Consider the following 12,880-nt stretch of genomic DNA (forward strand, 5'->3'; position numbering starts at 1 on the left):
TATCCTACAGTATTTTATCTGTTTAAAATGCTTTTTACTGCTGGCCCTGTAACTTCATTAGACAATATTCAGGTGTGGCAATGCAGTCGTCCCGAATTGATGCTCCAGGTGGATCAACTTCGACAGGTATGTGGTAGGCCCAGTATGGGGACTCCTGGAATCGAGATAGTGAGGACTGCAGATGCTGGAAAGTCAGAGCTGATAAAGTGCGGAGCTGGAGAAAGCACAGCAGATCATGCAGCATCACAGGAATGGGAGAACTGACGATTCAGGTCGGAACCTTTGACCAGGTCCTGCTGGAAGGTCCCGAGCTGAAACGTCGAACCTTCTGCTCCTCTGGGGATGCTGCTAGACCGGCTGTGCTTTTCCAGCTCCGCACTTTATCGAATCCTGGAATGGACTGTGCCCCCACGGCAGGAAGGAAGAGATTGGGAGCCTGTAGGAAGTGCAGTCACAGCCTGGCTAGGGACTTTCGAAAGACTGTAATGTTTGACTTTTAGCTTTATTTCTTCATTTTTCTACTTAATACTAAGAATTACTATATTGTTTAACTTTTAAGTTTGTTCTTTCTTTCTACGTCATCCTTAAGATTCTGTACCTAGGTACTTGTACCTAAGATGGCACCTTGTGCAGAGACAATATGCCCTTTTCACTGTACTCCTGTACTTATGATATTTAAGTACAGGTGACAATAAAAATCTGAATCTTAATCTAAACTTGCTATGACTGGCATTGTTGGGGGGATTGAATTCACTAAGTTCTGTTACATACACTGCCTTGCCAGTCTCACCGACATTAATCCTGCCGCAGCCATGCCCTTTAAGAGTTAGACTTTTTCAGACTCATATTGCCCACATAAAATCTGAACCCCACCATATTAATTCCCATTTTACACTCATTCTCAGCGGCAGTGCACGCATTGATTTCAATAACTTAATGAAACAGCTGAATGTTGTCAAAGGCCCAGCATGAGAATGCTGTGCTTATCTGGTTTTGTTCTGCTCGGAGAAGGAATTCCACAGAAATGGAGTGAATGTGAAGGAGTGGAGTGCCAGAGCTAGCACACTGTCTCCCAAGTCGCTGCCCACACAGCTAGCCCTCCCTTACGATCAGGGAGTTGCTTTAACCAGGTCACAACTCCGATCTGCTTCATCTGATTCCACGCTCATCGATTTACTCTGAATTGTCAGCTGCCCTCTGGAATATTTGGATGGAAAGCACCTTCACTCAGGCACTGTAGCAACATCGAGGACCCCCGGGGCCTAACAACATGGTGACTGGGGACGCCCTGAGTAAGGGGAGCAGACAAGAACGTCAGGAATAGGAGCAGGAGTAGGCCATTCAGCCCCTTGAGCCAGCCCGCCTTTCAAATCGCGTCTGATCTGACGCAGCCTTATTTCCACTTTACTGCCTAGCCCGTTCCCCCATCAACCCCCCCCCCCCCCCCCCCCCACCCCCCCAAGTATTTCATCGACTGGTCGGTGCAGCCTGATGCTGTGTGTGATGGGAAAGGACAATGAACAGTCTAGAGTGAGAATAATTAATTGAGGGGAAGTCAACTTCAATGGAGGGGCGGGGGTAAAAGTCAAACGTTAGATATGCTGAGAGTCTGAAGTAAAACCAAAGTCCTGGAGAACCTCAGCAGGTCTGGCAGTCTCTGTGGAGAGGGAGACAGAGTTAGTGTTGAGTCTGATGCAACTCCCCTGACATAGGGATATGGAAAAATAGGAGCAGAGTGGGCCACTCAGCCCTTTGAGTGTGTCCCATTATTCAGTATGATCATGGCTCATCGTCAAACTCAGTACTGTACTCTCACTTTCTCCCTCACACCCCTTTGATCCTTCAGCCCTAAGAACTGCATCTAACTCTTTCTTGAAAACATTCCATATTTTGGCTTCAACTGCTTTCTCTGGCAGTGAATTCCACAGACCCGTCTCTGTCTGGGTGAAGTAATTTCTCCTCAAATCAGTTCTAAATAGCCCACCCCGTATTCTCAAACTGGAACCTCTGGCTCTAGACTCGCTGGTCACTGGGAATATCCTTCCTGCACTTACCCTGTCTGGTCCTGTTAGGAGTTTGCAGGCTTCTATGCCCCCCTCACCTCTCAGTCTTCTAAACTTCCATGAGTATAATGCTCACCGGTCTCGTCTCTCTTCATATCCCAGATACCAGCCTTCGGAACAGTCTGCGTTGAGTTTTTTTTCCAGCACTTCCTGCTTTTAACTGAATGGGATAAGAATGAATCTGATTTGAACATTTGGGAGCAAGAGGACAAACAGCAGAACAATGGGGAAGAGGTTTGTTTCACCACAGCTAAGGTACATTCCCACAAAAGGGAATTGTGGGACAAACAAATCCAAGTTGGTGGAACAGTAGAAATTATGATAAAGAAGATAACATTTGCTTATGACAGTATCAGATTTTTAAAGAAAATACAATTGGTAACCAGTCTGATTGTGAAAGTTTTGGGGGGGAGCTGATGAAAAAGCAAAGGGAAGAGTATGAAAAGAGACTGGCAGCTAAATGTAAAAAGTTTTCTACAGGAATATAAATATCAAGTGGTGGGAGAAAAAGGAATGGGGTGAATGAGGGACCAACTGGGGCTTTATACCTTGGAGGCAGGTCAAATGGCTGAGGTATTAAATTAATTCCTGAAGAAGGGCTCAGGCCCGAAGCGTCGATTCTCCTGCTCCTTGGATGCTGCCTGACCTGCTGCGCTTTTCCAGCAACACATTTTCAGCATTAAATTAATACCTTGCATCTGTCTTCACCAAAGGGAAAGATGCTACCCAGGCTGTGAAGAAGGAGGAGGGATGCTAGGAGGGTTTCAAATTGATCAGGGGGAGGAATTGGATAGGCTGTCTGTACTTAGAGTTGACAGGGCACGAGGGCTGGGTGAGATTCATCAAAGGATCCTGAAGGAAGTGAGATTGAACATAGTAAAGGCACCAGCAAGACTTTTTCAGTCTTCCTGAGACTGAGGGTAGCTGGCACAGAACTGAAGTATTACAAATATTATGCTCTTCTTTAAAAAAAAGGTGGGAGGATAATCCATGTAACTACAGACCAGTTTAACTTAAATGGTGGGTAAGCTTCTAGAAAGTCAGGACAACATTAAGAACCACATGGACAAATGTGGATTAATTATGGAGTGCATGGGTTTCTCAAGGGGAAATTGAACAAATGTAAATTGGCATTTTTGATGAGGTACCAGAGAGGACTAATAAGGATAATGCTGTAAATGTGGTGTACATGGGCTTCCAGAAGGCATTTGATATAGTGCCTCACAACAGACTTGTGGGTAAGGTTAGAGCTTGTGGAATGAAAAGGAGAGCAGCAAGATGGATACCAAATTGGCTAAGGGACAAAATAGTAACAGTGAATAGATGGTTTTCAGTCTAGAGCAAATATTGTAGTGGAGGTCACCAGCTTTCAGTTTTGGGACCCCTGATTTGTCTGATGTTCATAGAATCCCTACAGTGTGGAAACAGGCCATTTGGCCCAACATATCCATACCATCACTCCAAAGAGAAATCCATCCAGACCCATGTCCCTACATTTACCCTTAACTAATGCACCTATGCTACACATCCCTGACACATCCCTCCTCCTTCTTCATAGCCTGGGTAGCATCTTTCACTTTGGTGAAGACAGATGCAAGGTATTAATTTAATACCTCAGCCATTTGACCTGCCTCCAAGGTATAAAGCCCCAGTTGGTCCCTCATTCACCCCATTCCTTTTTCTCCCACCACTTGATATTTATATTCCTGTAGAAAACTTTTGACATTTAGTTGCCGGTCTCTTTTCATACTCTTCCCTTTGCTTTGTCACCACTATGGACAATTTAGCACAACCAACTCACCTGACCTTCACTCCTTTGGTTTGTGGAAGGAAACTGGAGCACCCCATACAGACACGGGGACAATGTGCAAACTCCATCCAAACAGTCGCCTGAGAGTTGAATCAAAACTGGGTCCCTAGCGCTGGGAGGCAGCAATGCTAACCACTGAGCCACCGTGCCAATGTTTATTAACGAGCTAGACATTTGTATATCTGTGCACAATTTAAAAACTAGCAGCGGGTATGCAACTTGGTAGCATTGTCAACCGCAAGGAAAATAGTATTGAACTTTGAAAGGCACTGACAAGTTGGCGGACTGAGCTGATGGGTACCAGATCAAGTTCAATGCAAAGAAATGCCAGGTGATGCATTTTGACAGGGAGAACATGAAGATAGAGAACAAAATGAAAGGTTACAACTCTAAAGAGAATACAGGAGCAGAAAGACTTGGGTGTACATGTAGGTAATCGCTAAATTTGGCGGGAGAGGGTAATTTACAAAACACACAATGTCCTCGGCTTTATTGGTCAGCACAATGTCAAAGGGCAAGGAGGTACTCATTCAGAACACGAGTCCAGCTTCCATTGGAATCTCATGTACAGTTGAGGGCACAGTATTTTAGGAAGGATCTGAAGGCAATGGACAGACTTTAGGAGAGATTTTGGAGAATGATTCCACAGTTTCGAAGATAGACTGGGGAAATTGTCACTGTTCTGCTTGGAGATGAGAAGGCTGGAAGGAGAGAGGTCAAGATCATGAGGGATATGGACAGAGTAACACAGGAGGAAATATTCCCAATCACTCCTTCCCTGACAATGGGAGGGCACAGATTTAAAGCTGCGAAAGATGTTAGATTGGAGGAAAACCTATTTCACACAGCAAGTGGCTAAGGTCTGGAATATACTACCTGAGAGTATGGGGGAGAGGCAGGTTCACTCGAGGGGTTAGTGTCTGGAATGTACTATCTGAGAGTGTGGGGGGAAGGCAGGTTCACTCGAGGGGTTAGCGTCTGGAATGTACTATCTGAGAGTGAGGGGGGAGGCAGGTTCACTCGAGGGGTTAGTGTCTGGAATGTACTATCTGAGAGTGTGGGGGGAGGCAGGTTCACTCGAGGGGTAAGGGTCTGGAATGTACTGTCTGAGAGTGTGGGGGGAGGCAGGTTCACTCGAGGGGTTAGTGTCTGGAATGTACTATCTGAGAGTGTGGGGGGAGGCAGGTTCACTCGAGGGGTAAGGGTCTGGAATGTACTGTCTGAGAGTGTGGGGGGAGGCAGGTTCACTCGAGGGGTTAGTGTCTGGAGTGTACTGTCTGAGAGTGTGGGGGAGGCAGGTTCACTCAAGGGGTTAGTGTCTGGAATGTACTATCTGAGAATGTGGGAGGAGGCAGGTTCACTCGAGCAATTAGTGTCTGGAATGTACTATCTGGAAGTGTGGGGGAGGCAGGTTCAAACAAGACAATCAAAATGGAATGAGATGTTTATTATTGAAAGAATAATACACAGGGTTATGCAAATAAGGCTAGGGAATGGTATTAAATTACTTGCTCATTTTGAGACTAGCACAAATTTGATGGGCTGAGTAGACAGTGGCTTTGTTGGAACAGTGTTGTGATTCTAATATCAGTCTTTCTTTCCAGGAGAAAATTGACATGAGGTCCCACTCCTGTTCTGTAGACCAGTCATCCCTGTGGGTAAAAGTGTGTGTCAGTGTGAATACTGGATGGTTTCAGCTATACTGAAGTCTTGCACACTGAAACAGCCTGCCAGCACTCTCTGTCTGGAATGAAATGGTGAATAGCTTGATGATAGCAGAGGTTGCCAGGCCTAACCTGTGCAGTGGAAGAGAACGACAGCAAGGAAAGCTACTAAAAAGAAATCAGTGATTTAACAATCTCACTAACCCAGTGGTGCATCTCCAGTACCATTTCTTTAACTCACTCCTGGCTGGTCAGTATTTATTGCCCATCCCTAGTTGCCCCTTGAGAAGTGGTGGTGAACTACCTTCTTGAACTGCTATAGTCCATATGCTGTGGGTTGACCCACGATGCCCTTTTGGAGAGAACTGCAGGATTTTGACCCAACAACAGTAAAGGAATGGTGATATACTGTAGTTCTAAGTCAGGATGGTGATTTGCTTGGAGGTGAAATTGAAGATGGTGGTGTTTCCATGTATCTGCTGCCCTTTGTCCTTCTAGATGGTAGTGGTCATGGGTTTGGAAGGTGTTGTCTGAGAAATCTCGGTGAATGTCTACAGTGAATCTTGTCAATAGTACACACTGTGACCACTGAGCAACGGTGGTGGAGGGAGTGGATGTTTGCGACTGTGATGTCAATCAAGCGGGCTGCTTTGTCCTGGATGGTGTCAATCTTCTTGATTGGAGCTGCACTCATCCAGGCAAGTGGGGAGTATTCCATCACACTCCTGACATGTGCCTTGTAGATGGTGGACAGGCTTTGGGGGAACTCAGGAAGGGAGTTACTCACCACAGTATTCCTATCCTTTGACCAGGTCTTGTAGCCACTGTCTTTACGTGGTGATTCCGGTTGAGTTTCTGGTCACCCCCGAGGATGTTGATGGTGCAGAGTTCAAGGCTGTAACACCATTGAATGTCAAGGGCAGTGGTTAGATTGTCTCTTAGTGGAGGTATTTTTTGAGGTAGCAATGTTACATGACATTTGTCAGCCCAAGCCTGGATATTGTCCAGATCTTGTTGCGTTTCAATTTGCTTCAGTATCTGAGGGGGCATGAATTGTGCTGAACACAATGCAATTATCAGCAAACATCCCCACCTCTGACCTTATGATGGAGGGAAGATCATTGGCCTCTAATAGACGTGACCCTCTATCACTGGTTTCTATACATACAGACAAAGAAGGACACCACTTTGACTGGGACAACACACACATCCTAGGACAGGTGAAACAAAGACATGGGGAAAATGTGCAAACTCCACAGACAGTCGCTCGAGGGTGGAATAGAACCCGGGTCCCTGGCAGCACTGCCAACCATGGACCACCGTACCACCCCACGTGTTCCATGTTCCAGAAAAACAGAAATGAAGCAGATCATCACTGAAGGCAAAGCCTTAGCTCATCACGTAAAACTATTACAAAGGGGTTTTTAGCAACAGGAATCAGATTTTAAAAGCCAAAAGAGAAATAGAAAGAGTTACTGCAATTTGCACACAAATCCTCTCATTACTTAAAAGACAAATGTGGCAATTTCTCAGTGCTCTGCTTGTGATCTCAATTTGTTATTCTCACTTCAGTTCCGCTAGGCTGTAGCCAAATGGTGATGGGAAGTGTTGAAATTATTTCCTCCTGTGTGTCAGAATTAACAGCCCATTTTGCCTTTTACAGAGCGTGCTGTCTGGACACAATGGGAGTGAACCTAGTGGGGACACAGATTCACATCAGTTCTGTTCATAACTGCAGGGAGCTGGGAGGCTTCACTCCAAAAATGCGACAGCATCACCGAGATTGTTCACCACTAAAAACGTGGTGCGATTGTACACTTACTTACATACTGATTGTACACTTACATACTGGCCATCTGTGTTTTTTTTTATCATTGCCTCTAGCTAGATTGGAAGTGACTGTGGGCTGCTAGTTTGTTTAGGGAGTTGCTTTTGTTTGATGGTTAAAAGCCAAACCACTTTACAAGATGTTTCACGCATGATCAAATTACCCACGAAGCAAAATTGACTTGTAACACCATCAATCCTGAAGGTCTGCCACATAGGACTCTGACACACACAGTTACATTGAAGTTACAGCATGGGTGTAACCATGTGCAAATCCACCATATGAGCAATGTTCCTAATTCACGGCATTCCATCAGCCCCCAACCTACTCTAAATATTAACATAATCTTTCTTTCAATCATTAACACCACAGACTCACAAATCTTTGTCAAAGAAAGATTCCCCTACTGTCTGAAATAACTCCACAGAGGCCGGTATCCCATCACCCAACTCACCCTTTACTTACACATGCATAGCACTTAACACTGGTCCAGTTTCCTCAGAGCCAGCTCTCAGAGTGAACACACCCTTTGACTCCTCTTGTTTATTTTTTTAATAATAAGCAATAAAGAAGAAGCAAAGAACTTCAAACTAAGCTCCTCAATGCAAAGACACCAACAAGAATCAGTCTCCACTTCCACACTGATTCCAGCTCCCTCAGAGCCAGCTCTCAGAGTGAACACACCCTCTGACTCCTCCTGTTTATATCTGTCATCCAGGGCTCTCTGATTGGACCAGGTTAACAGACCCAATCAGGGAACTCATATACTACGAGGTCCACTTGGCTAACTGTGTTACAATCACGACAAAGGAGATCTCGGCACTGTTGTCATAACTTGATCGGATTCACTAATGTCTTTCAGGGAAGGAAATGTGCCATCCTTATCTGGTTCTGTCACTCCACATCCAAAGTAATAGGATTTACACTTAACTGTCCTCTGGAATAGACTTAATAATGAGTGATTAGGGAAGATAACAAATAGCAGCCATGCCTGAGGATCTAGAATTTGAATTTAGGCAACAAGTATATGTAGATTTTTATTTACCACAAGATGGTTTCTCAATTTAAAAGAATACTATAAAATGGCTGAAAATACTGATTGAACCTTGTGAACCTGTACTGCTGATTTGCAGAATTAAGCTGAAATTCAAAGATAAGAGGACAATAGAGTTTTCATAAAATGAATACTGCCACATTAATTGACCATTCGAACTAACTGATACATGGCATGACAACTTATGTAAATAAGATATCTTTTCCAAGGAATACCATTGGATTAACCTGTTGTCAATTATGTCACCATATTACAGTTGATTGGACTCGTCTTGTAATTAAGAACCCATTCCCAGAAAATATCATTGGATTAACTTGCTGTAAATTATGTCACCTTGTTATGTGTGATTGGTCTTTCTTGTAATTAAGGCTGTACTATCTCTTTAAAAAACATAAATAATGTGTAATTTTCAAATGTAATTGCGCAACTTCACCACGGAATACAGAAGCTTCAACCTCTGTGTTGCTGGATAGAATTGTGACAAGGTACCTTAATGCAATAAACTACTGACCCTTGCTTTTTGAACAGGCCGTATTCATTGATTCTTTTGACCAATCTTGAACCAAGAGGCCCCTCTTGAGGGGTCATAGATCTTCATGCCCATATCCCAGGAAAAATCACCAAGCAAAGGAAGGGTGGAAATTGTCGAACCTGTAGCCACAATATTCCAATCCTTGGATTATGGAGGTTGTTGTCAGAGGACGAGAGGATTGCATACACTCCTGTAAACAAAGGGAAGAGAGTGTTGTCAGGTGGCCAGCAGCAGAAATGGCTTTGAGATTTGTTAAGGGCTGCAATGAAGCATGCTGGGAATTTTAGTCAAGCTGGTTTAAACTCTGACCTCAGTTAAAACTCCAGGACGTGTTTTGACCTGTCCCATAAGCTGTCACCTGCGGTTTTCTGTATTGTCTGAATAAGGGAGGTCTGCAAGATGGACTGGCACTATATTACCTTACAGGGAGCATGGAGTGTAGCTGGTTATTATCAATATTTGGGAACTCCATTGACTGGGATTGAACATCGTGATCAGGTTTCAGTCAATTCTTTGGATGAGTGCCAGAGAAGTTTCTGGAAAGTGTCCGCACTTTGGGATAAAAGAACATTTGAGAAGTACATACCTGATGTTATCTTCAGAGATGACAAAGAACCATGAGGCAAGACCTGCACTGAGAGCAAAGTTGGCCACTCCATTCAAATCAAAGTAATATTTGCTTCAAACCAAACTTACAGAGATAATGTAGAGTTAAATGTGGATTACGGTAAAGTAAAGTAAAACGAAGCTAAGTGAAGTGAGTTAAACTTGAAATTGAGTGGATGATGTAAGAAGTCAATGTTACCGCAAATGTATGTTTTATATTGAATATTAGTCCCTAAAGGTATGTAAGTTAGCTCACTGAGCTGGAAGGTTTGTTTTCATCACCCTGATTAGATAACATCATCAGTGAGAGTTTCTGGTGAAGCGCTGGTGCTATATCCTGCCTCTCTATAGGGTTTGGTTTCTTAAGGTAGGTGATTCTGGTTCTATTTTTTTCAAGGGAAGGTAGATAGGATCTAAATCGATGTATTTATTGGTGGAGTTCTGGTTAGAATGCCATGCCTTTAAGAATTCTTTTGCGTGTCTTTGTTTCACCTGTCCTAGGATGGGTGTGTTGTCCCAGTCAAAGTAATGTCCTTCTTTGTCTGTATGTATAGAAACTAGTGATAGTGGGTCACGTCTATTGGTGGCCAGTTGGTGTTCATGTGTCCTGGTGGCAAGTTTCCTGCTAGTTTGACCAATGTAGTGTTTTTACACTTCTTGCATGGTATCTTTTAAATGACATTAATTTTGCTGGTACAGGTAGAAAACCCTTTATCCGAACATCCAAAAACCAAAATGCTTCGAAATCTGAAGGCTTTCTTGTGAAGTTTTTTTCTCATTAATAAAATTATTTGGTGAGCAGTTAACCCAAGTCAACGCCCACTTGATGCGTGTCACTCAGACGCAACATGGGGGGACATGGCCAAGCACGTTCTTCGTTAGAAGTCGGCTCCTCCGGTAAGATTGTTAAAAATTTCACCATTAAGCTGTCATATTCTGAAAACCAAAAAATTCCGAATTCCGGAAAACAGCTGGTCCCAAGCATTTCGGATAAAGGATTTTGTTTTTCTTGAAAACATTGTATAGATGTTTTTCTTCTGCTTTTGGTAGTTCTTGGGTACTGCAGTATGATATTGCTCATTGACAAAATGGCTTGATGCAGCTCTGTTTGTGGGTGTTGGGATGATTCCTACTGAAGATAAATATTTGGTCTGTGTTTGTTGTTTTTCGAGGTAAAAACAATGACTGCAGATGCTGGAAACCAGATTCTGGATTAGTGGTGCTGGAAGAGCACAGCAGTTCAGGCAGCATCCAAGTAGCTTCGAAATCGACGTTTCCTGATGAAGGGCTTTTGCCCGAAACGTCGATTTTGAAGCTACTTGGATGCTGCCTGAACTGCTGTGCTCTTCCAGCACCACTAATCCAGAATTTGTTGTTTGAGGCTCTCCATTAACTGTGCGTTCAAACTGTCACATCTAGGAATGGGAGTCTGTTGTCATTCTTCTCCTCTTTTGTGAAAAACAGGTACCCAATAAACACAATCCACCGATCCCTCAGAAACAAGCAGACACAACACAATCAAAATCTATAGCCACATTACCGTACATCAAAGATATATCAGAAATGACTTCTTGACTACTCAGACCCCTTGGCATCATGGTAGCCCACAAATTTACCACCACACCTAAACAACAACTAATGAACCTAAAGGATCTATTAGATACTACCAGCAAAACTAACGTCTTTTATTAGATACCATGTAAGAGGTGTAAAATCGCTACATTGGACAAACCAGCAGGAAACTTGCCACCAGGACACATGAACACCAACTGGCCACCAATAGACGTGACCCACTATCACTAGTTTCTATACATACAGACAAAGAAGGACATTACTTTGACGGGGACATCACACCCATCCTAGGACAGGTGAAACAAAGACACGCAAGAGAATTCTTAAAGGCATGGCATTCTAACCAGAACTCCATCAATAAATACATCGATTTAGATCCTATCTACCTTCCCTTGGGAAAAAAAAGAACCAGAAATGACATCACCCACCTTAAGAAACCAAGCCCTATAAACAGAGAGGTGGGACACAGCACCAGCGCTTCACCAGAAACTCTCACTGATGATGTTACCGAGGCATGGTGGCGAAACCTCTGAAAACAACCCTTCAAGCTCAGCGAGCTAACTTACATAATTATCAGCCTGAGCTACAAATCTTCTCAAAAATTCCCTAAAGGGTTAAAATAAAGAACGGTTTGTTTCATTAAAGTCTGAGTTGACTTCCTGTCATTTGTCTGTCACACAAGGGAAGAATGCCTGTGTAAAAGGTTAAGTACTCCTTTCGGGTAACCCAGGAAACGCACAAAACCACAGGCCAGTCAACCTGGTGGAGGAACGTTTGGAGAAATGCAAGTCAATAAATGATAATCAGCATGTACTTGATAAATGTTCAGATGCATAATTCTTTACAATATGCGTCACAAATAGACAGGGCAGTTAAAAAGGCGTTTAGCACACTTGCCTTCATTGCTCAGACCTTTGAGTATAGGAATTGGGACATCATGTTGAGGTTGTACAGGAACGTTGGTGAGGCCTCTTTTGGAGTACTGTCCAATTCTGGTCACCCTGTTATAGGAAGGCTATTATTAAATTAGAGAGGGTTCAGAAATATTTCCCAGGATGTTACCAGGACTGGAGGGTTTGAGTTATAAGAATGGGCTGGATAGGCTGGGATTTGTTTCACTGGAGTGTGGGAGGTTGTGGGTGACCTTATAGAGGTTTAGAAAATCATGAGGGGTATAGATAAGGTGAATGGCAGGTGTCTTTTCCCTCGCGGGGGGATTTAAAGACTAGGGGGATATCTTTTTAAGGCGAGAGGAGAGGAATTTAAAAAGGAGATATGGGGAATTTTCTCCACACAAAGGTGAGTCACGTGTGGAATGAACTGGCAGAGAAAGTGGTGGGTGTAGGTACAGTTACAATGTGGAAAAGACATTTGGATAAGTACATGAATAGGAAAAGTTTGAGGGATATGGGACAGGTGGGACTAGTTTAATATGCATTAGAGTTGACATGGACTGGATAAACTGAAGGATCTGTTTCTGTGCTGTACGACTCCACGACTCTGTGTAAAGTTTGTGTGACTCAGTCAAGTTTTCTGATGAAGTTAAGAGAATTGGTTAAGAGAATATGATTGTCGTCACGTTCATGTGGATTTTTAAAGAGTGTTTGACAAAGAATCACCGCAGAGAAAAGCAACACATTGCAGACGTTAGAAATCTGAATTAAGGGAAGATCTGTAATGCAGTGGAGGACGGGCAAGAGTAAATGATAAGAGGGATGCTACTGCACAGCCAAAGGAGAATTCAGGATCAA

The sequence above is a fragment of the Chiloscyllium punctatum genome, chromosome 6, assembly GCF_047496795.1.
Source record: "Chiloscyllium punctatum isolate Juve2018m chromosome 6, sChiPun1.3, whole genome shotgun sequence".
Classification (NCBI taxonomy): Eukaryota; Metazoa; Chordata; class Chondrichthyes; order Orectolobiformes; family Hemiscylliidae; genus Chiloscyllium; species Chiloscyllium punctatum.